Genomic DNA, 26995 nt, shown 5'->3' with positions numbered 1-26995 from the left:
CCTCCTTTAACGATATCACTTTCCCACAATTTCAAGTCCTTCTTCCTTTTCAGGGCTGTTGTTGTTCCATTCTTTTGCAGTGTTTGTAAGTTCCAATTTGGATGATTCCTGGCTAGAGCTACCGTCTTTACTTTTACTTCAAGGGGTATAGCGCCGTAGTTCAATCGTTTAGTAATCGGTTCGTAATACTCATTGGGAACAGATGAAGCACATATTCCCAGCGACGTGGAGATTTCCAAAGTGTTATGACAATTTTGCGATTCACTAATCGGGGTATGTTCCACTGAATCACCTTCTGCTTCGTCTTCATGGTACAGTACTTCAGTATCAACAAAAGTCAAAATCTTTCGACGATAGCCGCTCCTATCAATCTGGAACGCCGAGAAACAGAACTGCCTGCTTCCGGTAGTGCACTGATAATGCGTCTGCCTTGCAACACTTTTACAAACCAAAACACAGCGTCGGTAACTTCCTGATTGCCATCGCCTGTGACAGGCTCCCAACTATGTATTACAGCACTAGTCGAAGGGTGTACATTCTCCATTATTCAGATTATGCATCTGAAAGACATGACAAACAAACAATTACTAGCTACTAAGGCATAAACAGACGAGCTAATTACTACAAACTACATACAGTACTCGTCATTTGTTACTTACGGAGGAGCACTGTATTCATTCACAAAACGTATTTCATTCGCCACATTACCGATGGAAAAATCACCACGTGTATCCGCGAGGTTCGCGGCAGCCTAATGACGGAAAACAACTATTTCCGATTGGCTTCTATAAGGCCCGTGCTGGACACCTTCACTCTTCCAGGTTCACAACTATGATACGAGGAAGAGGCAACCGGGGCAACCTAACTCCCCCACCGCGCGTTCTATCCCGTGCCTCGCTGTAAACAAGCGTCGCGCGGTTGGCTATATGTTAAAAAAATGGTTCAAATGGCTCTGAGCACTGTGGGGCTTAACATCTGAGATCATCAATCCCATAGAACTTAGAACTACTGAAACCTAACTAACCTAAGGACATCACACACATCCATGCCCGAAGCAGGATTCGAACCTGCGACCTTAGCGGTCACGCGGTTCCAGACTGAAGCGCCTAGAACCGCTCGGCCACCACAGCCGGCTCGCTATCTGTGACCCCTCGTGAGGAATCCGCAGCACTCTTAAGCCTCGTCACATGAAAACAACTCCGAGTAAAAGTTTGGTTCAAATGGTTGACATGGCTCTGAGCACTATGCGACTTAACTTCTGAGGTCATCAGTCGCCTAGAACTTAGAACTAATTAAACCTAACTAACCTAACGACATCACACACATCCATGCCCGAGGCAGGATTCGAACCTGCGATCGTAGCAGTCGCTCGGTTCCAGACTGTAGCGCCTAGAACCGCACGGCCACTCCGACCGGCCTTAAAAGTTGAATACTTTACTAACACGGCGTTTGGGAAATTAGTTTGCCTGCCTTATTATTATCATTCCTTATTGATTTACTTACCTTATTAACCCTCCTCTCCCTAACAATTGAGATATGGAAAAATGAAAACGAAAAGAATAACATCCGCTAGGTTTCTTCGAGATTCGGAACCGTGTTTTCCAATTCCCAGGGAATTACCTCGGCCGTTGCGCTATCGGCGAAAAGCGTTTACCATGTGGGTACAAAAGCGGCAGTTGTAAAAGTTTCTTTCCTCGATTTCTGAAAAAGTTTGCGTTTGCGGACCCCATACCTGATGATGAAAAATGCTCTATTTACAGTTATCTATCGGTCCCGCCAATTTTGAGTCTATTGCTCGTCATAACTTTAGGGGTGATTTTCTCAAAAACGCGGGGGTGTTGACCCAAAATATCTTAGAGTCCTTCGTTTTAGATTGTACGCAAGCGACCTGCCAAATTTGAGCCGAATGGGTTGGCCGTGTCTGAGGCCTTCCCCTTGTTAGATCTACTTAAACCTCACTAACCTAAGGACATTTTTTTTTTCATTTAAACACTACAGAGTAGCCCACCACCTGGGTTACTAAGGTGGGCCGTGTGGTGCTACTTGAGACAAGTGACAAGCCAGGCAGCGTTAGGTCTCTTAGCCGAAATGGCTGCTTGCAAGTTGTGTCAGCTTGACAAGTCCCCACTCCGTTACCGTCCCTGCCACGTGGAGGCGGACCTTTTCTAATGTTTCTGCCCTGACTGTTTCTCTGTGTGTTAGTACGCTAATTATTACAGTGAGTGACGTTTATCTCTAAACTAATTGATAAAAAATAATATAAATATTTAGATATAAAATGGAACAAACCTAAGGACAGCACACACATCCATGCCCGAGGCAGGATACGAACCTGCGACCGTAGCAGCAGTGCTGTTCCGGACTTAGCGCCTAGAACCGCTCGGCCACAACGGCCCGCATGGGAGAAGTCTTTCGAAGTAAGAGCGTTTACAGGTGTGCCGCAGACGAGTGTCGTAGAACCGTTGCTATTCACAATATATATGAATGACCTTGTGAAGCCGGCCGAAGTGGCCGCGCGGTTCTGGCGCTGCAGTCTGGAGCCGCGAGACCGCTACGGTCGCAGGTTCGAATCCTGCCTCGGGCATGGATGTGTGTGATGTCCTTAGGTTAGTTAGGTTTAACTAGTTCTAAGTTCTAGGGGACTAATGACATCAGCAGTTGAGTCCCATAGTGCTCAGAGCCATTTGAACCATTTTTTGACCTTGTGAATAACATCGTAAGTTCGCTGAGGCTTTATGCCGATGATGCTGTGGTATATCTAGAGGTTGTAACAATCGAAACTTGTACTGAAATGCAGGAGAATCTGCAACGAATTGACGCAATGTTCACGGAATGGCAATTGAATCTCAATGTAGCCAAGCGTAATGTGCTGTGAATACATAGAAAGAAAGATCCTTTATTATTTAGCTAGAATATAGCAGGTCAGCAACTGGAAGCAGTTAATTCCTTAAATTATCTGGGAGTACTCTTTGGCAGTAATTTAAAATGGAATGACCTTATACAATTAACCGTCGGTAAAGCCCATGCCAGACTGAGATTCATTGGAAGAATCCTAAGGAAATGCAGTCCGAAAACAAAGGAAGTAGATTACAGTACGGTTGTTCGCCCACTGCTTGAATACTGCTCACCGGTGTGGGATCCGTACCATATAGGGTTGACAGAAGAGACAGAGAAGATCCAACGAAGAGCAGCGCGCTTCGTTACAGGATCATTTAGTAATCGCGAAAGCGTTACGGAGATGATAGATAACCGTCAGTGGAAGACTCTGCAGGAGAGAGCTCAGTAGCTCGGTACGGGCTTTTGTTGAAGTTTCGAGAACATACATTCACCGAAGAGTCAAGCAGTATATTGCTCCCCCCTACGTTTATCTCGCGAAGAGACCATGAGAATAAAATCAGAGAGATTAGAGCCCACATAGAGGCGTACCGACAATCTTTCTTTCCACGAACAATAACAGACTGGAATAGAAGGGAGAACCGATAGAGGTACTCAAGGTACCCTCCGCCATACAGCGTCAGGTGGTTTCCGGACTATGGATGTAGATGTAGATGTAGAAGTAGCGCTGGAGGGAACGGACATCATGAATCTTGCAGGGCTGTCCATAAATGCGTAAGAGTGCGAGGGGGTGGAGATCTCTTCTGAACAGCGCTTTGCAAGGCATCCCAGATATGCTCAATAATGTTCATGTCTGCGGATTTTGGTGGCCAGCGGAAGAGTGTTCCTGGAGCCACTCTGTAGCTATTCTGTACGTGTGGTGTGTCGCTTTGTCCTGCTGGAATTGCCCAAGTCCGTCGTAAAACGCAATGGACATGAATGGATGCAGGTGATGAGACGAGACAGGATGCTTGCATACGTGTCACCTGTCAGAGCCTTATCTAGACGTATCAGGGGTCCCACATCACACCAACTGCACACGGCCCACACCATTACAGAGCCTTCAGCAGCTCGAACAGTTGACATGCAGGGTCCACGGATTCGTGAGGTTGTCTCCATAGCCGTACACGTCTATCCTCTCGACACAATTTGAGACGGAAGGCAACGTGTTTCCAGTCATCAAGAGTCCAGTGTCGGTGTTGACGGGCCCAGGCGAGGCGTAAAGCTTTGTGTCGTGCAGTCGCGAAGGGTGGACGCATGGGGCTTTCGCTCCGAAGGTCCACATCGATGATGTCTCGTCGAATGGTTCGCACGCTGACACTTGTTGATGGCCCAGCACTGAGATCTACAGCAATTTGCGGAAGGGTTGCACTCTTGTCACGTCGAACGTTTTTCTCTTCAGTCGTCGTCGGTCCCTTTCTTGCAGAATCTGCCTCGTGCCGCAGGGATGTCGGAGATCCGATGTTTTACCGGATTCCTGATATTCACGGTACACGCGTGAAATGATCGTATGGGAAAATCCGCACTCGATCGCTATCTCGAGGATGCCGTGTCCCATCGTTTGTGCACCGACTATAACACCATATTTACACTCACTTAAATCTTAGTAGCAGTAAACGATCTAACAACACCGCCAGGCAGTTGTTGTGTCGTATAGGCGTTGCCGACAGCAGCGGCGTCTTGTGCCTGTTTAGATACATCTGCATTTGAATACGCATGCCGATACCAGTTTCTTTGGCGCTTCAGTGTAAAATACGGCTGAGATCCGTGGCCCGCATGTTGACAATCACTGTCATAGGCGATCTGTCACAATGCTTGTTACATGTCGACTGCTTCATTTGAAAGAATTATCTTGTAGTCCTATACGAAAACCTCGTTTGTCGCATTGCACAAGTTTTTCCCCGGGTCACCGACCTGCGGCCACGAACCTATTTCCGGAACCCCTACTGGTCTCTGCGGGTCAAACGGCGATGACCGCATCGGGAAGAGGTGACGGGAAAATAAGAGAGAGTGGTGGGCGGTGAGGGGGTGGGGACGGTTTATGCAGGAACACGGCGCCCCGCTGCGGTCGCCCGCGGGCTCTTAATGGCGGCGCGGTGTAGCTTCTGTGTGGGGGGAGGGGGAGGAACACACACACACACACGCAACAGGCAGCCGGAGTGGCTGCGGCTGTGGCTGCAGAGGCACAGGAGACGCGGCAGGGCGACGCAGGGCCGGCGGCGCCTCGTGGAGAGGCTGCCGTGCCGAGGGGCAGCCGCTGCTGCTCTGAGTCGCAGCCGGCCCACACTCGGACGCACACCAGCGACCCTAGCGGGGAGGAGAGCCGTTTTCTCACGTGTGCCGCACGTTCCACCCCCAGCTTCCCAGGTCACTTTTTTGGTCACGCTGTGTCCCAGATGACCGCACAAACAATTATATTCGAGTTAACTTTAAAGTTTATTTTTATGAAGAAACGCATTTAAACGGATAACTAGAAAAATTGACATATTATTACACGATAATATTAATGCTACGAACATTCGAATACCCCGCACTCCAAATTTTACTTTTTGTTCGATTTTTGTTGTATATTACACATGTAATAATAAAAACATAAAAACTCCCGCAAACTCTCAAAAAATGAAAGTTACACTCGTACTTTTTAGGTGTTTACTTTCCTTCCCAGAGGTTTTCTTTGCACTCACTAGAAATTTTTCTGGAGATTTCATGTCAGATTGGCTTCTTGCAACAATAACAAATACACTCCTGGAAATGGAAAAAAGAACACATTGACACCGGCGTGTCAGACCCACCATACTTGCTCCGGACACTGCGAGAGGGCTGTACAAGCAATGATCACACGCACGGCACAGCCGACACACCAGGAACCGCGGTGTTGGCCGTCGAATGGCGCTAGCTGCGCAGCATTTGTGCACCGCCGCCGTCAGTGTCAGCCAGTTTGCCGTGGCATACGGAGCTCCATCGCAGTCTTTAACACTGGTAGCATGCCGCGACAGCGTGGACGTGAACCGTATGTGCAGTTGACGGACTTTGAGCGAGGGCATATAGTGGGCATGCGGGAGGCCGGGTGGACGTACCGCCGAATTGCTCAACACGTGGGGCGTGAGGTCTCCACAGTACATCGATGTTGTCGCCAGTGGTCGGCGGAAGGTGCACGTGCCCGTTGACCTGGGACCGGACCGCAGCGACGCACGGATGCACGCCAAGACCGTAGGATCCTACGCAGTGCCGTAGGGGACCGCACCGCCACTTCCCAGCAAATTAGGGACACTGTTGCTCCTGGGGTATCGGCGAGGACCATGAAGCTGGGCTACGGTCCCGCACACCGTTAGGTCGTCTTCCGCTCACGCCCCAACATCGTGGAGCCCGCCTCCAGTGGTGTCGCGACAGGCGTGAATGGAGGGACGAATGGAGACGTGTCGTCTTCAGCGATGAGAGTCGCTTCTGCCTTGGTGCCAATGATGGTCGTATGCGAGTTTGGCGCCGTGCAGGTGAGCGCCACAATCAGGACTGCATACGACCGAGGCACACAGGGCCAACACCCGGCATCATGGTGTGGGGAGCGATCTCCTACACTGGCCGTACACCACTGGTGATCGTCGAGGGGACACTGAATAGTGCACGGTACATCCAAACCGTCATCGAACCCATCGTTCTACCATTCCTAGACTGGCAAGGGAACTTGCTGTTCCAACAGGACAATGCACGTCCGCATGTATCCCGTGCCACCCAACGTGCTCTAGAAGGTGTAAGTCAACTACCCTGGCCAGCAAGATCTCCGGATCTGTCCCCCATTGAGCATGTTTGGGACTGGATGAAGCGTTGTCTCACGCGGTCTGCACGTCCAGCACGAACGCTGGTCCAACTGAGGCGCCAGGTGGAAATGGCATGGCAAGCCGTTCCACAGGACTACATCCAACATCTCTACGATCGTCTCCATGGGAGAATAGCAGCCTGCATTGCTGCGAAAGGTGGATATACACTGTAGTAGTGCCGACATTGTGCATGCTCTGTTGCCTGTGTCTATGTGCCTGTGGTTCTGTCAGTGTGATCATGTGATCTATCTGACCCCAGGAATGTGTCAATAAAGTTTCCCCTTCCTGGGACAATGAATTCACGGTGTTCTTATTTCAATTTCCAGGAGTGTATAATACGCCTTTCTGTTCTTTTTTAGGTCACAGGTGGAGCACGTTGTGCGTTATTGCAACTGTTCTACGACGACTTCTACTCTCGGTTCTACTGCACCCAAAACTCGGTGGAGGACGCTCCGAGTTCACGGAATATGTGTAACACTCCCTGGCTCGCTTTTTATCTGTGGTGTCGCCAATGAGTCTACAAGCTTGTTCAAAAATTAAGGAGCTTCACCTGGGTAATGTCGTTGTCGGAAATGAGAAGGACAAATGTGTTCACCCCACTTCAGTCCAAAGTGCGGAAAAACGCAATTTGCCATTCGACGACCGACGATACTTATTTCGACTTAATGCATTTATAGAGGAACCTGTAGCTGGAGATTCAGTATGTTCACTTCTGTCCTCATCACTTCGATCACTCTTTTCATTCGAGGAATTCACAGGTGGCGAAGAAATTCGTATTCACTTGCACACCGTTCCTATAATGTTTTATGTTCACTTTCAATTTGTTTGTCACTATCTGTTCCGACATCGCTTCTTAAACTGTCCTCAAACCGTTGTAAAACAGTATCCTCAAACTCAGGATCCGTTAAAGGCGAACAACAGACGAAGACCTGTCTGCTGGATCCACAACGCAAAATCCCTGGGCCGGTGTCATGCGACCGCTAGCGCAGGCGGAGCTGTCGTGGTACAGGTCTGCTGGCAGAGGAAACCGCGGCAGCGTCGGGAAAGAACGACCGGAGCACGCTGCACTCTCCAGTCACAATAAACGCTAGCTCTCTGTGATACCGCACCAGGGACGTTAAAGGTTGAATCCTACATGTAGTTGATCCCGAAATAGTAGTCGTATTTTTGCGTCCCAGGCCGTGCTAAAATACCAAGACGCCCGAATAATCGAAAAATAAATGTAAACAGAGCCAAAACTGACGAACAAAATGCCCTAAACTACAATGTCTCCAAAAGAAATATTCTCGAAATCCCACTGAAAACAGCAAAATATTAACTCAATTTCCATGTACGAGATGCTTATGTTTCTGTAACTGCCTGTTTTAATCATAATGCTTCCTTTGTGACACAACAACATTGCATGAACTCTAGTAAGTGTGGTGTCACCGCCAGACACCACACTTGCTAGGTGGTAGCCTTTAAACCGGCCGCGGTCCGTAGTATACGTCGGACCCGCATGTCGCCAGTATCAGTGATTGCAGACCGAGCGCCGCCACACGGCAGGTCTAGAGACACTTCCTAGCACTCGCCCCAGTTGTTCAACCGACTTTGCTAGCGATGGTTCACTGACAAAATACGCTCTCATTTGCCGAGACGATAATTAGCATAGCCTTCAGCTACGTCATTTGCTACGACCTAGCAAGGCGCCATTGATACTGTAAAACGTGTACCATCAAGAGCGACGTTCACCATTTATGGATTAAAGTTAAGTATTCCACCAGCTACGTCAGTTTTTTCTAAGTCTATTTCCTTGTCCTGTTCCAGACCTCACGCCAGCCTGCGTGAGCTAAAACGCGTGCCTTTCGGCTTCCTCTAGTAGTACCGGGTGGCTCTCTTGCCAACCCACAACAGTAAGTTGTATCAATGAGTAAATATTTAGACTTCCCAATTCACAAGCATTTCTTCCACGTAATTACTTTCTCTTCAAAAGGCGACTGCGCAAAAAAAAAAGAAAAAAATCTGATTTGTCGATCTGATGTACAACAACGTTTCAGAACGCGTTCTTTTTTTTTTTATTCCGAGAACAGTTTGGTTGTACATATTCGTCGTTTCATTATCACGTGTGTAATAATTTTCTCTCCAGTTTCAGTGGAAGATCTCCTACGTTAAATAATGTAGGAACTGCATTCCATACAGTTTCCCTATTTAGCGCCTACTTAACGGGATTATTTCGAAGTGCAATCAACAAAACCCGACTTTACAATTCGTCGTGACTTCCGTTGTTAACCATCTACTTCTTCTTCTTGAAAAGAAATTGTTAATTTTCAGTAAATGTCTGACGGTTACAAAAAAATCATACCTAACCAATCCCAGAACTTGCTGTTTTCCTGCATCATCTCGCCTTAGCAAACCTGTAAACTGTAAACCTGGCCCGGGTTCCCGGGTTCGATTCCCGGCGGGGTCAGGGATTTTCTGTGCCTCGTGATGACTGGGTGTTGGGTGATGTCCTTCGTTAGTTAAGTTTAAGTAGTTGTAAGTTCTAGGGCACTGATGACCATAGATGTTAAGTCCCATAGTGCTCAGAGCCATTTTTTGTAAACCTGGTACGTTCTTTTTATTACTGCTACATTTTATTGCCCAATGTCCTCACCCATTTGAACCAACGACTTTACACACGGTACTACTGGCATTCCCCGCACTCAGTGTAAGACTACGAGTAAGTCTTACGTGTTACGCTCTCCACAGACTGCCCAGTAGCGCTGCGCAGCAGTACTGGTCGATAAAGAAGCTACCGCCTAGTCTGATGGCAGAAAATAGTGGACGAAAAATTGGTTTAAGGAGTGTGAAAAATCACTCACGAAAACATGTTCATAGAATTAATGCTGAGTTGAAAAAAAAATCACAACTTCTTGTGTGTTGATGGCCCTACTTTACTGGAAATGATTCTCCCGTATACTGGCGTCCCCAAAAATGGGCAATTCCCCTCCCCCTCCTCCACTCTCAGCGAAGGACGCCCGTAACCCCACCATCGTAAAACAAAATAATACATTTGGAGACGCTTATCTACAAGTATTGCGCTACCTTAGCTTGCTACTGGCAATTCGTTCGAAGACTTGAAATTCACAAGAGCAGTTTCATCTCAAACCATTTGTGACACAGTTATGGAAACATTCAATACACGGTTATATTCGGATAAGTAATTACACGCAGAGATAAATATCTACATGCCGGCCGCGGTGGTCTAGCGGTTCTGGCGCTGCAGCCCGGAACCGCAGGACTGCTACGGTCGCAGGTTCGAATCCTGCCTCGGGCATGGGTGTGTGTGTGATGTCCTTAGGTTAGTTAGGTTTAAGTAGTTCTAAGTTCTAGGGGACTTATGACCTAAGATGTTGAGTCCCATAGTGCTCAGAGCCATTTGAACCATTTTTTTGATAAATATCTACAAACACAATTACTTACAACTTCGCATTAATTAAATTTTTTAAAAAACATCTTCCTTCTTGGTCTCTACTTTTTGTTCTCAGTGGCGAACCATTTATCATTGTTTTTGTACTCACGTGCCCTACTATCCCGAAATGTCAGCAATGACCTATACAGTGTGGTCCATTGATCGTGACCGGGCCAAAACTCGGGAAATAAGCGTCAAACGTCCACCAGTCATGAAATATGCTATTCAATACCGCTCCAACCGCACGCGAGCTATGTGCCAGCCATCCATCATGTTGGAAGTACATCCCCATTCTGTCATGCAGTGAAACATCTTTTAGTAACATCGGTAGAACATTACGTAGGAAATCAGCATACATTGCACCATTTAGATTGCCATAGATAAAATGGGGGCCAATTATCCTCCCTCCCATAATTCCGCACCATACATCAACCCGCCAAGGTCGCTGATGTTCCACTTGTCGCAGCCATTGTCGATTTTCCGTTGTCCAATGGTGCATATTATGCCGGTTTCGTTACCACTGTTGGTGAATGACGCTTCGTCGCTAAATAGAAAGCGTGCAAAAAAAAAAAAATATGTCATCGTCCCGTAATTTCTCTTGTGCCCAGTGGCAGAACTGTACACGACGTTCAAAGTCGTCGTCATGTAATTCCTTGTGCATAGAAATATGGTACGGGTGTAATCGATGTTGATGTAGCATTCTCAACACCGAAGTTTTTGAGATTCCCGATTCTCGCACAATTTGTCTGCTACTGATGTGCGGATTAACCGCGACAGCAGCTAAAACACCTACTTGGGCATCATCATTTGTTGCCGGTCGTGGTTGACGTTTCACATGTGGCTGAACGCGTCCTGTTTCCTTAAATAACGTAACTATCCGGCGAACTGTCCGGACACTTGGATGATGTCATACAGGATACCGAGCAGCATACATAGCACACGCCCGTTGGGCACCGAGCGAGGTGGCGCAGTGGTTAGCCACTGGACTCGCATTCGGGAGGACGACGGCTCAATCCCGCGTCCGGCCATCCTGATTTAGGTGTTCCGTGATTTCCCTAAATCACTCCAGGCAAATGCCGGGATGGTTCCTTTCAAAGGGCACGGCCGAATTCCTTCCCCGTCCTTCCCTAATCCGACGAGACCGATGACCTCGCTGTCTGGTCTCCTTCCACCAACGAACCAACCAACCAACCAACCCGTTGGGCATTTTGATCACAATAGCCATACATCAACACGATATCGACCTTCCGCAATTGGTAAACGGTCCATTTTAACACGAAGCAACTACCGTCCCCATTGGCGGAATGTTACGTGATACCACGTACTTATAGATTTGTGACTATTACAGCGCCATCTATCACAAAGCGAAAAAAGTGGTCCAACTAAGACATTCATATTTCTTTACATACTACACGAATATGTAATAAAAATGGGGGTTCCCATTTAAAAAAACGCAGTTGATATCCGTTTGACCTATGTCAGCGCCATCTAGCGGGCCAACCATAGCGCCATCTGGTTTCCCCCTTCAAGCTAGACGAGTTTCGTTCTTTGTAGTTTTTTCGTTTGATGCTTATCTCGTGAGATATTTGGCCCGGTCACTGTGAATGGACCACTCTGTATATTTCAGTACACTCTAGTAATAGTGCTGTTTCGGTTTGTTTTGAACTCATTTGCCACTCGACAACAACGATAAACCTAACTTAATTTAACCTCCTTGTTCTTCGCAGCACGTGAGAGCCTGTCTAGGATATTGTCAATACTGCCCATAGACAGCACAATATTTCCGGGCAGTGCAATGTACTTACAAAAATTTATGTTCTCAGTATTATTGTCCAACCCCACTGTGCCATGCCCACACGTTAAGTATCACTGCGCATCAGGAAATATGTGTTCGATAAAAGAACGGAATGCACAGATGAATAGAATGACCTGTGCCCCACGCAAACGTCATTTGTGTTTAGTCACTGATAACAGCTTTATTTATTTCAAAATTACTGATTCGATGCATGTGCCTGAAACAAATGGGTTTTGGGTTTGCAAAGATTTGTTCTTTCTACTCCTGCGCCTCGTTGGGTTCGTCCTTAATGATGTACAATATTTACTTAGTGTTCAGACAAATAAAATTGCCAAGCTCCTAGCTATTTGATTACATCAAGAAGCAGTGTGCCGACAACACGGGTGCGCCGCCTGTTTCTGACGATCAGCTGCCGGCCGGCGTGTTCCGAATCACGAGTCAGGTTGACTTTTCCTCTGCATCTACGCAGCACTCCTCAAGCGGAGGCTCCCCTGTACCACCACTACTCACTTCCTTTCCTGTTCCACGTGAAAACAGAGCGAGGAAAAAACCACTGTCCGTATGAGCTTTAAATTCTCTCATCTCATCTTCACGGTCCTTACGCGTACGTTGGCGGCAGCAGAATCGTTCTGCAGTCAGCTTCAAATGCCGGCTCCCAAAATTTTCGCAGCAGAACTTCGCGACAAGACCGTAGGCTTCCCTCCAGGGAATCACATGTGAGTTCACGAAGCACCTCCATAGTACTTGCGTGTTGACCAAACATACCAGCAAGAAATCTGGCAGCATACCTTTGAATTGCATCAATGTCTTCCTTTAATATGAACTGCTAGGGATCCCAAACACTCGAATAGTACTCAAGAATGGGTTGCACTGGTGTTCTGCATGCGGCCTGCTATACGGAAGATCCACAGTTTCCTACAATTCTCCTAATAAATCGCAGTCGACCATCTGCCTTCTCTACTACCGTCCACGTGAGCTCGCTCCGGTTCGTCCCGCCTTGCGACGTTACGTCCAGATATTTTAACGACGTGGCTGTGTCAAGCACCACGCCACTAATACTGTTCGAACATAACGAAACTGTTAATCCCACTCATCTGCTTTAGCTAATATTTTTCTGCATTTAGAGCTGGCTGCCATTCATCTCACCAAATATAAATTCTGTACAACTCATGCTGCGATTTTTTCGATTGCTAGTTGAAAATTCAATTTCGTGCTTATAAGTTCTGGCGAATAGAATTAACACTGTTAAGGCTTTTTTTAATACTAAGAGAAACTCACTCAGAACATTTCGTCGAAATATCGTCATTTTTGTTTCTCTCAAAATCTATATCCGCTACTTTAGTAATATCGTGATGTTCATATCACCCCACATTGTGGATGGCATATATCGGAAGCAAGCATTTATTCAGGGACAAACTTGATTGATTTATGAACTTAACCTACGGTTGTGCTAAGTGGTTTACGACCCCTGGGAATAACCTGTCCTTCCTGTCCGGGGCACAGAGTGCACACGCGCTGGCCGGTGTCCGAGAGGCCGCCACACGCCGTACGTCGGATGCCAAGTACGTACTAGGCGTGCATTTAGTACACCTACTAAGATGTCAGTCCATCCATTTAAAGGCACACAAAACACAAAGAAGAACGTTGTCTCTTATTTATCAAGAAAACAAAAGACTGAACTTGTATTGTTCATAGTCTCTTGGCAAGAATCTTCGTATGATCTCCTAATTTTCTAACTGCAGTCACTTCGTGAGATGAATGTGAGAGGTTGTAATATATTTGCCCACAGTACTTAGAAGAAATTATATAGAGCTCACCTCTTAACTCCACTTTCGTCAGAGTATCGCTTACCTAATGTATTCTCACGAATCTTCCATTCTTCAATGTATAGCATTTGAATCCACCTGATTTCGACGAGAAAGAGATGTCCGCTCCCAAGTCACAGACCCCTACTACTTCTTCCGACAACACTGTTACATTAGTTAGAAGGCTGTCAGATAGAGAGCTATCAAAACGACAAAAATAGCACATACAGGAAGAAATTCACAAACGTGCGGAGTATACACAAACTGTGCAATCACAGAGCATACACAGGATGTACAAAGGAATTCAGAAGCAGAACACCTACAATTCATCACTATCGAATGATGGTGTATAAATATCACGCTCTGCCTGTCCAAATCTCCTTCATCTTGTTCCTATGGTTACTACGCTAGAAATATGACAGTGTCCAAGTCTTCGTTGACAGCAGAGTCTCTCTCTCTCTCTCTCTCTCTCTCTCTCTCTCTCTCTCTCTCTCTTTCTCTCTCCTGGTTATTTTTCTAACATCTAACAGAGTAAAACCGTGAACTATTTAGTCTTCGCTGTATTTACGTCGACCATACGTGGTAAGCCTATTAAACATTCATGTATTGGTCCACTGGAGCAGGTGACTAGTGATCGAAGTTATTTCCACAGACCTGTGTAAAGTTTTGTCGTCTCTGCTGGAAGAAGACCATATCGACTATCAATCGTAAGGAGAGGGTTCCTGAGTTGTTGTTTCATAAGCAGTTTGATCCATTGTATTTTGTTATAACACACAGAAGCACTGTATGACTTAATCTGTGTACATGGCCATACATTGTTTTTCCACGACGACTTCGTGTCTGTGTCAGGTCCCTAACCGACACTAATTCGTTTCGACCCACTGGCCATCACAGAAAGCTGGGCATAGCATGATGTATGTAAACTATGCTCCTCCCACAACGCATGGTATGGTTGAAAGAGAAGACAGAGATGGTGTTTCGTATTGACAAAAATGTGGAAGACGTCTCAACATATGGAAACTGGAAGAGTTTGTGGCATTGTGGAACGTTCCGAAACAATTGTCCGAAGATGATGAGCTCCACATTTAATGTCATCTTCCACAATGATGGGGCAGTAGATGCCTCGGTGTTCCATTTCGAACAAACGAAGAGCACTAATTCCTCATATCAAACCCATGCATCCAATCAGTGTTACGGTGCTGGCTGTCCCCGAAAGGTGTTGCACTCGCCGAGAGAGACTCTCCATCTCAAACAAGTGGTGTCAGTCAATCGATATGTGGTAATCAACAGCATACCAGTGGGCAAATGGTAAGGTAAAGATACGGTCGATATGGGACGATGTGCTGTAATAAGCACTACACTTGACAGTGTGATCAGTTTTAGCAATTTTAACAGTTTTTCCGTAATTTCAACGCCAACTAATGACGCAGCAGCATGCTTCCCAGTTTCTGTATCATCACTAAACCAATCCTCCACTTCTTTGCAAGTACCATATACTGGATTGCGGATGTAGTTACATAACTTTGCAGTATATCCATTCATGGATAATTCTTGGACATACACACCAAAGTATTCACTACTGGACATTAAAAATGCTGAAAGGTCTCTGTTGGATTTCCTTCATGTTAATTTCTTAAATCTGTTGTCATTTACGGCATACATTCCACTTCTAAATTTACTGTGGTGTTTCTGACTATCTGGGAGGAGACTGAGCAGTGGAACGTATTACTTTTACACATAAACAAGAACGATCTGTCACACTACTACACTTTAAAACAGTTTATATGCAATTCATATCACACAGTCTCATACAGAATCTACATCCGCTTTCTTTTATATACTGTATATGATAAGAAACTGTCATCCCCCTTCCCTTCTGTGTGAGAGAATGAATGAGCAAATGTATTTCTAGTTGCATGCTTGATGTCTCTAGCCTGTCTGCTAGAGAACAGTAGGACCAACGTCGGAACAGGTAGCTACGCTTTCTGAAAGAAGAGAGGTTTCTATTCTTAGTATGGTCCTGTCCGTCCCTTGTCATGTTGGTATAGGAAGTTGCCTCTCTGGTCACTTCCGTTTGTATCTGTTGAAGCACGCTCGGTAGGGCCCCAGGTCAGTCTGTCCGCGGCGAGCGTCTGAAGTGGTAAGATCTCCGGCTAAGCGCGTGTCTGCTAAGTCCATAGGACAATGGATTTCTTAAGTTCAGCCTAACTGAAAATTTAATCACCTTTATTTCAGGTTTAGTTCTAAAATATCTAACGTTATCTTAAATTGCAACGCAGTGTAATTCGAGTGTGAACTTCAGAAATGTTGTGAAAAACTGAAGGAGACGCTATTTTAATAACATGCTACGGCGTATTCGTTGTGTACTTAGAGTGTGCGGACCTTGTCAGCGAGCAAAGGCGGCCACAGTGACGTATGCTGCATCATTGCACCCGATAATACCAAACAAACTTTGTGACCTCGCGGCCGTGGATCTATTTGGGCCACTAATACGATCTAAAGCAGGTTTTGCATATGTTTTAGTAGCGGTGGAGCTAACCTCCAAGTTTGTGTGTCTGACTCCGTTGAGGCGAGCCGCAGGAAGGGCAGTGGCAACTGCATTTGCAAAGCAGTTTCTGCATGAAGTTGGGCGTGTGAAAAGGGTTATCTCGGATAATGGACCACAGTTTAGATCGCAATACTGGCAGCGGATGCTTCGAAGGATAAGAATTAAACCTATATATATATATATCTCTATTTCACCCCAGATCGAACCCCAGTGAGCGTATTATGCGTGAATTAGGAAAATTATGTAGGTTATACGGCAGTAGTGATCACCGATCGTGGGACATACACCTAAAAGGATTTCAGAACCTAATTAATGAGTTGCCTAATACGTCAACAAAGCTTCCGCCAATCACTGTGCTAAAAAACAAGGAGCCCCCGAGCAAAATCAAAGAGGTGGTGCCTTGGTCACTAGAGCCGAGACTACGCCGGAACGCAATTGTTGACTTAGCTTTACGCAACATCAAGCAGAAGCCAGAGTCAAGGCGTATAAGAAAAACGTGAGAAAAACAGTGTTTCATGTAGGGCAAAAAGTGTTTCATGTAGGACACATCACACAAGCTGTCCAACAAACGGTCAAGTGTCTGCAAGAAATTTTTTAATCTCTTTAACGGCCCGTATCGGATAAGGAAGATTCCCCATGCAAACGCCATAGAAGTTGAAACTCTTCGATCGAAGAAATCAATAGGGCTACACCATGTGTCAAACGTAAAACCATACATTGAGTAGAAAAAGACAGTGAGGAGTAGAGAGGACGGTGAAGAGAAACAATTGATTAGTTTACATTTGTGATAAATGCATTTTCAATAACATGTTGGTAAAAATAATGATAAAGATGCTTCTATGTGATTGATTGAAGTGATGTTTATGGTTTTCTTGTGTAAATTGAAAAGAGACGCTCCTGAGGGAAGCAAGATCTGTGTTGCAAAACTCAGGGGAATATCCGATCTGTGGGTATTATGGGTCTGGCAAACCCAGGTCCCCGGCTGTTAGTAGCCTTGTTTCCGATTTTCTGCTTTCAGTGCTACTATCTATCTATTACTATTCTATATCTGTCAGTATAAATGAGGATCTCTTACTATAGTATGCGTGCTGTATGAATATTTTAAGATAGGAGAACTCTGAGAAAGGAATGAGTAAGTTTGTAATCTTGAAAACAGGTTGCGATAATACGATTGTTTAACCAATGGCTTCCCAATATACGCTAATATGTTAATATTGATGATATATGTATTTTTTGTTCTTTATAGCTGAGTACGTAAAGTGCTGTCTGTGGATTTCGTAAGTAGATTGATTCCCTTCAAGGCGAAAGAAGAATTGTGGTTTGTGTAATTTACGTGGCCCTGAAATAGTATTATGGCAGTCAAATGACGAGCAGTTTTCCAGCAAATGGAGAATGGAACGGAAATATGGATCCTTTTTGTAGTCTTGACTGATTTTGAGCCAGAGCCTGAAAAATTATTCTGCTTTAATACTTGTCCTATAAAAGTGACGTTTATGTATTTTGCTGATGCTGTGAACATTACAGCTTACTGTTTTCGCTGGTGCGGGGTGCACTGCAGCCTATATGAGTTGAACTGAATAAATGTCCCTCTTGAAGGTAGAGGAAGATTAAATAATTTTGATTATGGGACCGAAGGAAAGCTTGGTTTAATGTAATAAGGATGAAGCAAAACATTTGTGTTTTAAACTACAGGAGGGCTAGGATCTTTTGTGTCTGTTGTAAGTTCAATATGTTAAGATGGAACTGTTTTACAGAATAGAGGAGACCACAATTTTGCCATTCATGAGAAATGAATCCAGAATAACCACCACAGGCGAAATAACTGATTTGGAAGCGAAAGGAACGAAATTGGAGCAAAATGGGTAAGAAAATGTAATATAACCTGTAGGATGAAAATATTTTTACCCTTCTCAGAGTCATGTGCGTGAATAATTCTTGTGATAACGTAATTTTAGATGAAATTGTCTTACTGTTTTATGTATAAACATATAAGTATGATAAATGTATAATTGCGAGTCTCTTATCAGGTGTGTCAACTGGTATAAATGTTTTGGCGTGCAAATAACCATTGTTCTTTTTACTATGTATGTTTAAGGAAAGTTTCTCCATATTTATCATGTGACAAGACATGCCACGAGCGTCAGGAAGAGGACGAATCAGAACAATGTTGTACTGGTATAAACACTGTGTTGAAGTAGCATTGAAGTAGCTTGCTGGATTAACTAGTAGTGGATTGAAGTAAAATTTTGAGTAATTCATGTTTATGGGTAGTTAGTTTGTAGAATAGACAACAGGTGTGCATGTGTATGTGTAAATAACATGTGAACCCTATGCTGTCCTGACCTATACTTGCACAAGGCATAATCCTATTCATTTTAGTGAATTAATAAGTAGCATTTGATTTATTAAAACGCAAGTGAACCACATTAGTAGTTCATTTTATTTTTATACTGCCAAATCATTTCACTTTTATTTTTTTATACTGTCAAGTCATTTAACTTTTATTTTTATATTGTCGATTCAACTAATTTTTTATTTTTAAAAAATTAAGTCTCACTTTTGTTCTTAAAAATTGTGAAAGTGGTATTATGTATGACATTTTGTAATCACATAACTATGATGAACAATTTCTGTGAATGCAGTTGAGAATGTGAAAGCGAACCGGCTAAACTCTTACGAGACAGCGGGAGCAGCGAGGAGGAGGTCTAGTTGTAAACAGGCGGGTTTCCCAGCAGGACACACTGTCAATCGGGCCACTTCGGGAGCGCGGTCGACAACAAAAGAAGGGTACGCGGAAAACAGTTTCCGTTGCACCCGGAGCTAGTGGCCGGCCGCACCAGTGCGACCCTTCATGGAGGCATACATTCCACTTCTAAATTTACTGTAGTGTTTCTGACTATCTGGGAGGAGACTGAGCAGTGGAACGTATTACTTTTACGCATAAACAAGAACGATCTGTCACACTACTACACTTTAAAACACAGTTTATATGCAATTCATGTCACACAGTCTCATACGGAACCTACATTCGCTTTCTTTTATATATTGTATATAATAAGATACTGTCATCCCCCTTCCCTTCTGTGTGAGAGAATGAATGAGCAAATGTATTTCTAGTTGCATGCTTGATGTCTCTAGCCTGTCTGCTAGAGAACAGTAGGACCAACGTCGCAACAGGTAGCTACGCTTTCTAAAAGAAGAGAGGTTTCTATTCTTAGTATGGTCCTGTCCGTCCCTTGTCATGTTGGTATAGGAAGCTGCCTCTCTGGTCACTTCCGTTTGTATCTGTTAAAGCACGCTCGGTAGGGGCCCAGGTCAGTCTGTCCGCGGCGAGAAGTGGTAAGATCTCCGGCTAAGCGTATGTCTACTAAGCGTAGGACAATGGATTTCTTAAGTTCAGCCTACTGTCCAGAGAAATTGGCAGACTTCCAACGACGCCTATAACATTTCCTGGCGGATGCCCACTGTCAAGCGACAGTAAATCATTGTTCGATATTCTCTGGTCGCTAAGGGTGGCACAAAGAAGAGCCATTAAGTGTCATCCTTGCCCAGAAATATCAAACCGGCGAGCCAACTGAGGATAACTCAAGAATGTAACAACACAAGGGGTGTGGAGCCTTTTGACACATACTGTCCAGAGAAACTGGCAGACTTCAACGACGCCTATCAACATTTCCTGGCGGATGCCCACTGTCAAGCGACAGTAAATCATTGTTCGATATTCTCTGGTCGCTAAGGGTGGCACAAAGAAGAGCCATTAAGTGTCATCCTTGCCCAGAAATATCAAACCGGCGAGCCAACTGAGGATAACTCAAGAATGTAACAACACAAGGGGTGTGGAGCCTTTTGACACATACTGTCCAGAGAAACTGGCAGACTTCAACGACGCCTATCAACATTTCCTGGCGGATGCCCACTGTCAAGCGACAGTAAATCATTGTTCGATATTCTCTGGTCGCTAAGGGTGGCACAAAGAAGAGCCATTAAGTGTCATCCTTGCCCAGAAATATCAAACCGGCGAGCCAACTGAGGATAACTCAAGAATGTAACAACACAAGGGGTGTGGAGCCTTTTGACACATACTGTCCAGAGAAACTGGCAGACTTCAACGACACCTATCAACATTTCCTGGCGGATGCCCACTGTCAAGCGACAGTAAATCATAGTTCGATGTTCTCTGGTAGCTAAGAGTGGCACAAAGAAGAGCCATTAAGTGTTATCCTTGCCCAATTTAATCACCTTTATCTCAGGTTTAGCTCTAAAATATCTAATGTTATCTTAAACTGCAACGCATTGTAATTCAAGTGTGAAGTTTAGAATATCTTCCGGTAGTTGCTTTGTCACTACTTTGTGAGTAAAGTGAAACCACGTGTTGATCAGTAACTCTAACTAAGATTATCAATCTTAAACGCGAATGTGCGTGAGATTATAGCGTCTCGTCTTGACAATATTTTTCAATATAGCAACTTTTCTTTAGGTTCAACCCACGTGGGGTGTACTTTGTGAGGCCAGTACCACGTGCTTATACAATTGTTTGACCCATCAGGTTAATAGTAAGACGATAGTAACCAGTTCGAGACTTTTCTTTTGTACATTGCGTTTCGATGTAATTTATTTTAATTATCAAAATTATTTTGGAGTTACACTCTGTGTAAACCAAGTTGACCACGTGAAGCATGTGGTGTAAGCATCAAAGATTATAATTAATGTTGGTCTGGTTGAGAATTTGGTAAGCTAGACTAGATACCTGGTGAAACAGTTGCGCAGTAATGCAAGGTTAACTTCCTCAGATAGCTCACAGCTTTTAACCCATTTTATGGTCTTGAACATCAGCACCGCTTTCAGAACCAATTAATGCAACAACATTACAATGCTACACCAAGAAGAAATGCAGATGATAAACGGGTATTCATTGGACAAATATATTATAGTAGAACTGACATATGATTACATTTTCACGCAATTTGGGTGCATAGCTCCTGAGAAATCAGTACCCAGAATAACCACCTCTCGTCGTTATAACGGCCTTGATACGTCTGTACATTGGACCAAACAGAACTGGGATGGCGTGTACAGGTACAGATGCCCATGCAGCTTCAACACGATACCACAGTTCATCAAGAGCAGTGACTGTCGTATTGTGACGAGCCAGTTGCTCGACCATCATTGACCAGACGTTTTCAATTGGTGAGAGATCTGGAGAATGTGCTGGCCACGGCAGCAGTCGAATATTTTCTGTATCCCGAAAGGCCCGTACAGGACCTGCGACATGCGGTCGTGACTTATGAAATGTAGAGTTTCGCAGGGATCGAACGAAGGATAGAGCCACGGGTCGTAACACATCTGAAATGTAACGTCCACTGTTCAAAGTGCCGTCAGTGCGAACAAGAGGTGACCGAGACGTGTAACCAATGGCACCCTATATCATCACGCCGGGTGATACGCCAGTATGGCGATGACGAATAATCGCTTCCAATGTGTGTTCACCGCGATGTCGCCAACCACGGATGAAACCATCATGATGTTGAAAACAGAACCTGGATTCATCCGAAAAAATGACGTTTTGCCATTCGTGCATCCAGGTTCGTCGTTGAGTACACAATAGCAGGCCCTCGTGTCTGTGATGCAGCGTCAAAGGTAACCGCAGCCATGGTCTCCGAGCTGATAGTCCATGATGCTGCAAACGTCGTCGAACTGTTCGTGCAGATGGTTGTTGTCTTGCAAACGTCCCCATCTGTTGACTCAGGGATCGAAACGTGGCTGCACGATCCGTTACAGCCATGCGGACAAGATGCCTGTCATCTCGACTGCTAGTCATACGAGGCTGTTGGGATCCAGCACGGCGTTCCGTATTACCCTCCTGAACCCACCGATTCCATATTCTGCTAACAGTCATTGGATCTCGACCAACGCGAGCAGCAATGTCGCGATACGATAAACCGCAATCGCGATATGCTACAATCCGACCTCTATCAAAGTCGGAAACGTGATGGTATGCATTTCTTCTCCTTACACGAGGCAGCCCGCATCTCGTGGTCGTGCGGTAGCGTTCTCGCTTCCCACGCCCGGGTTCCCGGGTTCGATTCCCGGCGGGGTCAGGGATTTTCTCTGCCTCGTGATGGCTGGGTGTTGTGTGCTGTCCTTAGGTTAGTTAGGTTTAAGTAGTTCTAAGTTCTAGAGGACTTATGACCACAGCAGTTGAGTCCCATAGTGCTCAGAGCCATACACGAGGCATCACAACAACGTTTCACCAGGCAACGCCGGTCAACTGATGTTTGTGTATGAGAAATCGGTTGGAAACTTTCCTCATGTCAGCACGTTGTAGGTGTCGCCACCGGTGCCAATATTGTGTGAATGCTCTGAAAAGCTAATCATTTGCATATCACAGCAACTTCTTCCTGTCGGTTAAATTTCACGTCTGTAGCACGTCATCTTCGTGGTGTAGCAATTTTAATGGCCAGTAGTGTATATACATATATATAAAGTAGACCGTCCTATACCGATGCAGTGAAGTTGTATACGTATTTCTAGCAGTTCGATGGAAGTGCAGAATTTTCGATTACGATTGGCTATCTTTCCCTATCTGGATGGGAGTCACAGACTAGTCTTGCATTTATAGGATAAGGTTGGAGACTGAAAGATGTCCACACATTGTTTTTGACCAACGCTCCCTGTAAGCTTGTTGCCAATTTAATTTGCAACTTACCAGAAGTAGGAGGATACTATACCCAAGCGAAGGTTGTTTTGACATATGCTGAGTCAGCCCTTCCGACAGTCGTTTCGTTTTCTTCACATTTTTCATGCAGTGATTGCAATTCCTATTTATTACTTTTGTAACTTGTATTTCTGTATTCATGAATTTCCTTGAACTTTTTTGTACTTTCTTCTTTCATTGGTCGACTGAAATATTTCTTCTGTCACCCATGGTTTCACTGCACTTACCCTCTTTGTACCTATGTTTTTCTTTCCAATTTCTGTGATTGCCCTTTTTGGAGATGTCCATTACTCTTTTACTTAACTGTCTACGTAGCTAGTCCTCATTGTCGTGTCTATAGCTTTACAGAACTTCAAGCCTACCTTTTCATTCCGTAGTACTTCCGTATTCCATTTCTTTGTGCATTGATTCTTCTCGACTAGTCTCTTAAACTTCAGTCTACTCTTCATCACTACTACACTGTATCTGCTCCTGGGTACGCCTTGCAATCCGATATCCGATTTCGGGATCTCTGTCTCACCATGATGGAATCTAAGTGAAATCGTCCCGTATCTCCCAAACTTTATTTCAAGTATACCTTCTCCTCTTGTGATTCCTGAATATAGTATTGGCTATTATTAGCCGAAATTTATTGCAAAACTCAATCTTTCTTATCTCTCATTGCTAGTGCCAAGCCCATATTCTTCCGTAGCCCTTTCTTCTTCTTCTCCTTCCCCTACAACCGTATTCCAATCTCCCACGGCTATTACATTTTCATCTTCCTTTTCGTACTGATTTACCCATTCGCATTTACTTTCTCTCTTCATCTTCAACTTACGACGTTGGCATCTATACCTGAACTATCGTTGTCCGTATGGGTTGCTGTCGATTCTGATGAGAACGACCCTATCACAAAACTGCTCACAGTAATTAATTCTCTGCCCTACCTTCCTATTCATAACGAATCCCACTCCCGTTATACCATTTTCTGCCGCTGTTGATATTACCCTGCACTCATCTGACCATAAATCCTTGTCTTCTTCTCATTTCACTTCATTGATCCCTACTATATCTAGACTGAGCCTTAGCATTTCCGTTTTCAGGTTTGCTGACTTCCCTACCATATCCAGACTTCTGCTTTCCACGCCCCGACTCACGGAACTTTATCCTTTCGTTGGTCACCTCACCCTTGGCAGTCCCCTCCGAGAGATTCGAATGGGGGACTATTCCAGAATCTTTTGCCAATGGAGAGATCACCACTGTACTTTTCAATTACAAGCCTCATGTCTTGTGGATACACGTTATGTTTATTTAATTCAGTGTTTTCCATTGCCTTCTGCCTCCTCGTACCGTTGATCATTGCTGAACCTTCCGCCATTAGGAGCAGTTTCCCACCACAAGGGCAAGTGAGCGCCCTGAACCTCCGCACTCTTTGCAAGGCCGTTGGCAGAATGGGGGTGACTTATCATGCCGGAAGTATTTTTTATTCAAAATTTGGGCTGTGCCGGAGTTCGAAGCCGGGACCGAGGACGTTTTGAGTACTAATCAAAGACGCTACCGGCAGACTAAGGGTGCACAAAATTACATAATTGGAAGAGACCTGGAGACACCAGAATTATACAGGGAAATTTTATAATGGCAAGACAAGATATAGAAACCAAATTTTAATGCTCAAATCTTTGCAGGAGCGCGCATAACATAATTTATTAGTTGTCAAATACAGATTAAAGGAAAAGTAATAGCAAAGAGGTACAAATTAAGGCAATGGGACCTGAAAAATGTCAAGCAATCGCAGGTTGTTCATAATTTCAAAGGAAAAACTAGGCAACAGCTGCGTGAGATATGCAAATATATTGAGAGGCACCCACAAGCCTTGCTCATACTGTGGGATCAAGCAGTCAGGCCTGCAAGATGAGTGGTCTGCCAAGCGAGTGGATTTATTCTCATTTCTCGCAAAACATCAATGACTGATTATGAGCTCTAGTACCCACAATTAAGCTACAAATTACTCTCCTGTTTGAATATTACGCAACGGAAACGGATAACGCACATCTGACTGTTAGGAATTTACACAACTCTGATTGCTCACTACGCTCTGGCAAGACCACATTTTCTTTTTTACCCAACGGCTTTGTTCAACACGTGGCCATCGCACTGAATATGAATGGCGCACACATTATAAATTCTGCATGTCATTACTACACACTATTCGAAGAACAATCTTTTTCTTTTCACTATCTTTTTTATTCCGATAAATTCTATTATGATTCAAAGATAACCTAAACACACCATTACAATTTATACAACAATTACACATGAGAAATTCTGCCCAGTGGGCATGGCTTTACATTGGTGATTTTCTATCTTATGGTCTCGTAATTATCTATCGCTACAGTGCACTTTCTGGATAGGATGGTGGATCTTCTGCTATATCTCACACTTCGACTCTCACACCCATCATCACGAAAATTTACTCCAGACCGAGCGGTACAAAAAGGAACATGCATAACCCACTGCCTCTGAACCTATCTTGCTACTCTCCCATGCAAACCACACATACTTAAATTACATGAAATACATCACACTGGGAACATAGAATAGTCACAACGTTAGAATCACTTCACTTTCAGCTTTACCACTTCAATTAGTATTCATCCCAGTTTCACACGACACTGCCCCACTTCGTAACTTTTCTTTCCTAGTACGAACTCTGCAGGATATATGCACGTCTTCCTGTGCAATGCAAGCCAAGTGGCGATGGATGGCTAATTCACTTTGCTTCTCTCTCAGAGTATTAGAGTTTGAATCTAGCGTCACACGGAAACATAACACGCAAAGATCATATTCGTCACACACGCGAGTCCTCAACTGATACCTTGGACGAGTACTTCTCTTTATCCTTTGTCTCATACACAGATTGAGACTCACACAGTACTCACCACGTGGAAGTGCTCGTCTCTAATTGCAAGTCCTGCACACGCCATTTCTTAAATATTTCCAACTTATAGTACACACGCCAGTAATTCAGCCTAACTTTAGCACTCGAAAGTATTTCAACGTAGTACTAGCGCTTGCAAGTATTTCAACTTAGTACTAGCACTCGCAAGTATTTCAACTTATTGCTACACGTGGTTTCATTGTGACCGTTGGTCACTTCTGAAGATTACTACGATCCCCTTAATATTACCTGCCTGTCATTTAATTCTCCCCCCAAAAGTTCTTGAAATAGAGAAACAATTATTCCAAACTACTCTTAAGTATTTCACTTGCATACCATTCTCTCCACTCTTTTGTCTTTACAGAGCACACCTAAGACAGGTATTACCAACACAAGATCCAGCGCCAGAGTGCTGAAACATGGCCGTTCTTCAGGTCATCTCACACCTCCGCCGAGGTGGGGGAGCACCATGCTACTGTATTGGTCAGCCACATTTCAGGCGCTCAAAGCTCAGGTAAATTTCATCTCTTTGGTTTCACCAGAGGTGACCAAAGGACCGTCTCAAAAATGATCATATATTGCACATTCACTGTCTGCGGTTAGCAGACGACCATAAATTCATTCATTTCACAGATCTCACCAAACTGGATGTAGTGATTTATTTTATGGGAGTGCACATGTGATCAATTACATAAATAAATTGTCCTTCGGTGTATTAAGTGAAATTCAGTTATTATTAAAAATAGTATGTTGTTGTGACAAGAATAACGAAGAATGTTGTACCTATTTTCAATGTCGGGTGGTACTGTACCCGTTCAATATATATATATATATATATATATATATATATATATATATATATATATATATATATATATATATATATATATATAATAGAGGGAAACATTCCACGTGGGAAAAATATATCTAAAAACAAAGATGATGTGACTTACCAAACGAAAGCGCTAGCACGTCGATAGACACACAAAATTCTAGCTTTCGCAGCCAACGGTTGCTTCGTCAGGAAAGAGGGAAGGAGAGGGAAAGACGAAAGGATTTGGGTTTTAAGGGAGAGGGTAAGGAGTCATTCCAATTC

This window comes from Schistocerca cancellata, chromosome 6, assembly GCF_023864275.1.
Source record: "Schistocerca cancellata isolate TAMUIC-IGC-003103 chromosome 6, iqSchCanc2.1, whole genome shotgun sequence".
NCBI classification, from domain to species: Eukaryota; Metazoa; Arthropoda; class Insecta; order Orthoptera; family Acrididae; genus Schistocerca; species Schistocerca cancellata.
Note: the sequence above shows the minus strand (reverse complement) of the source record.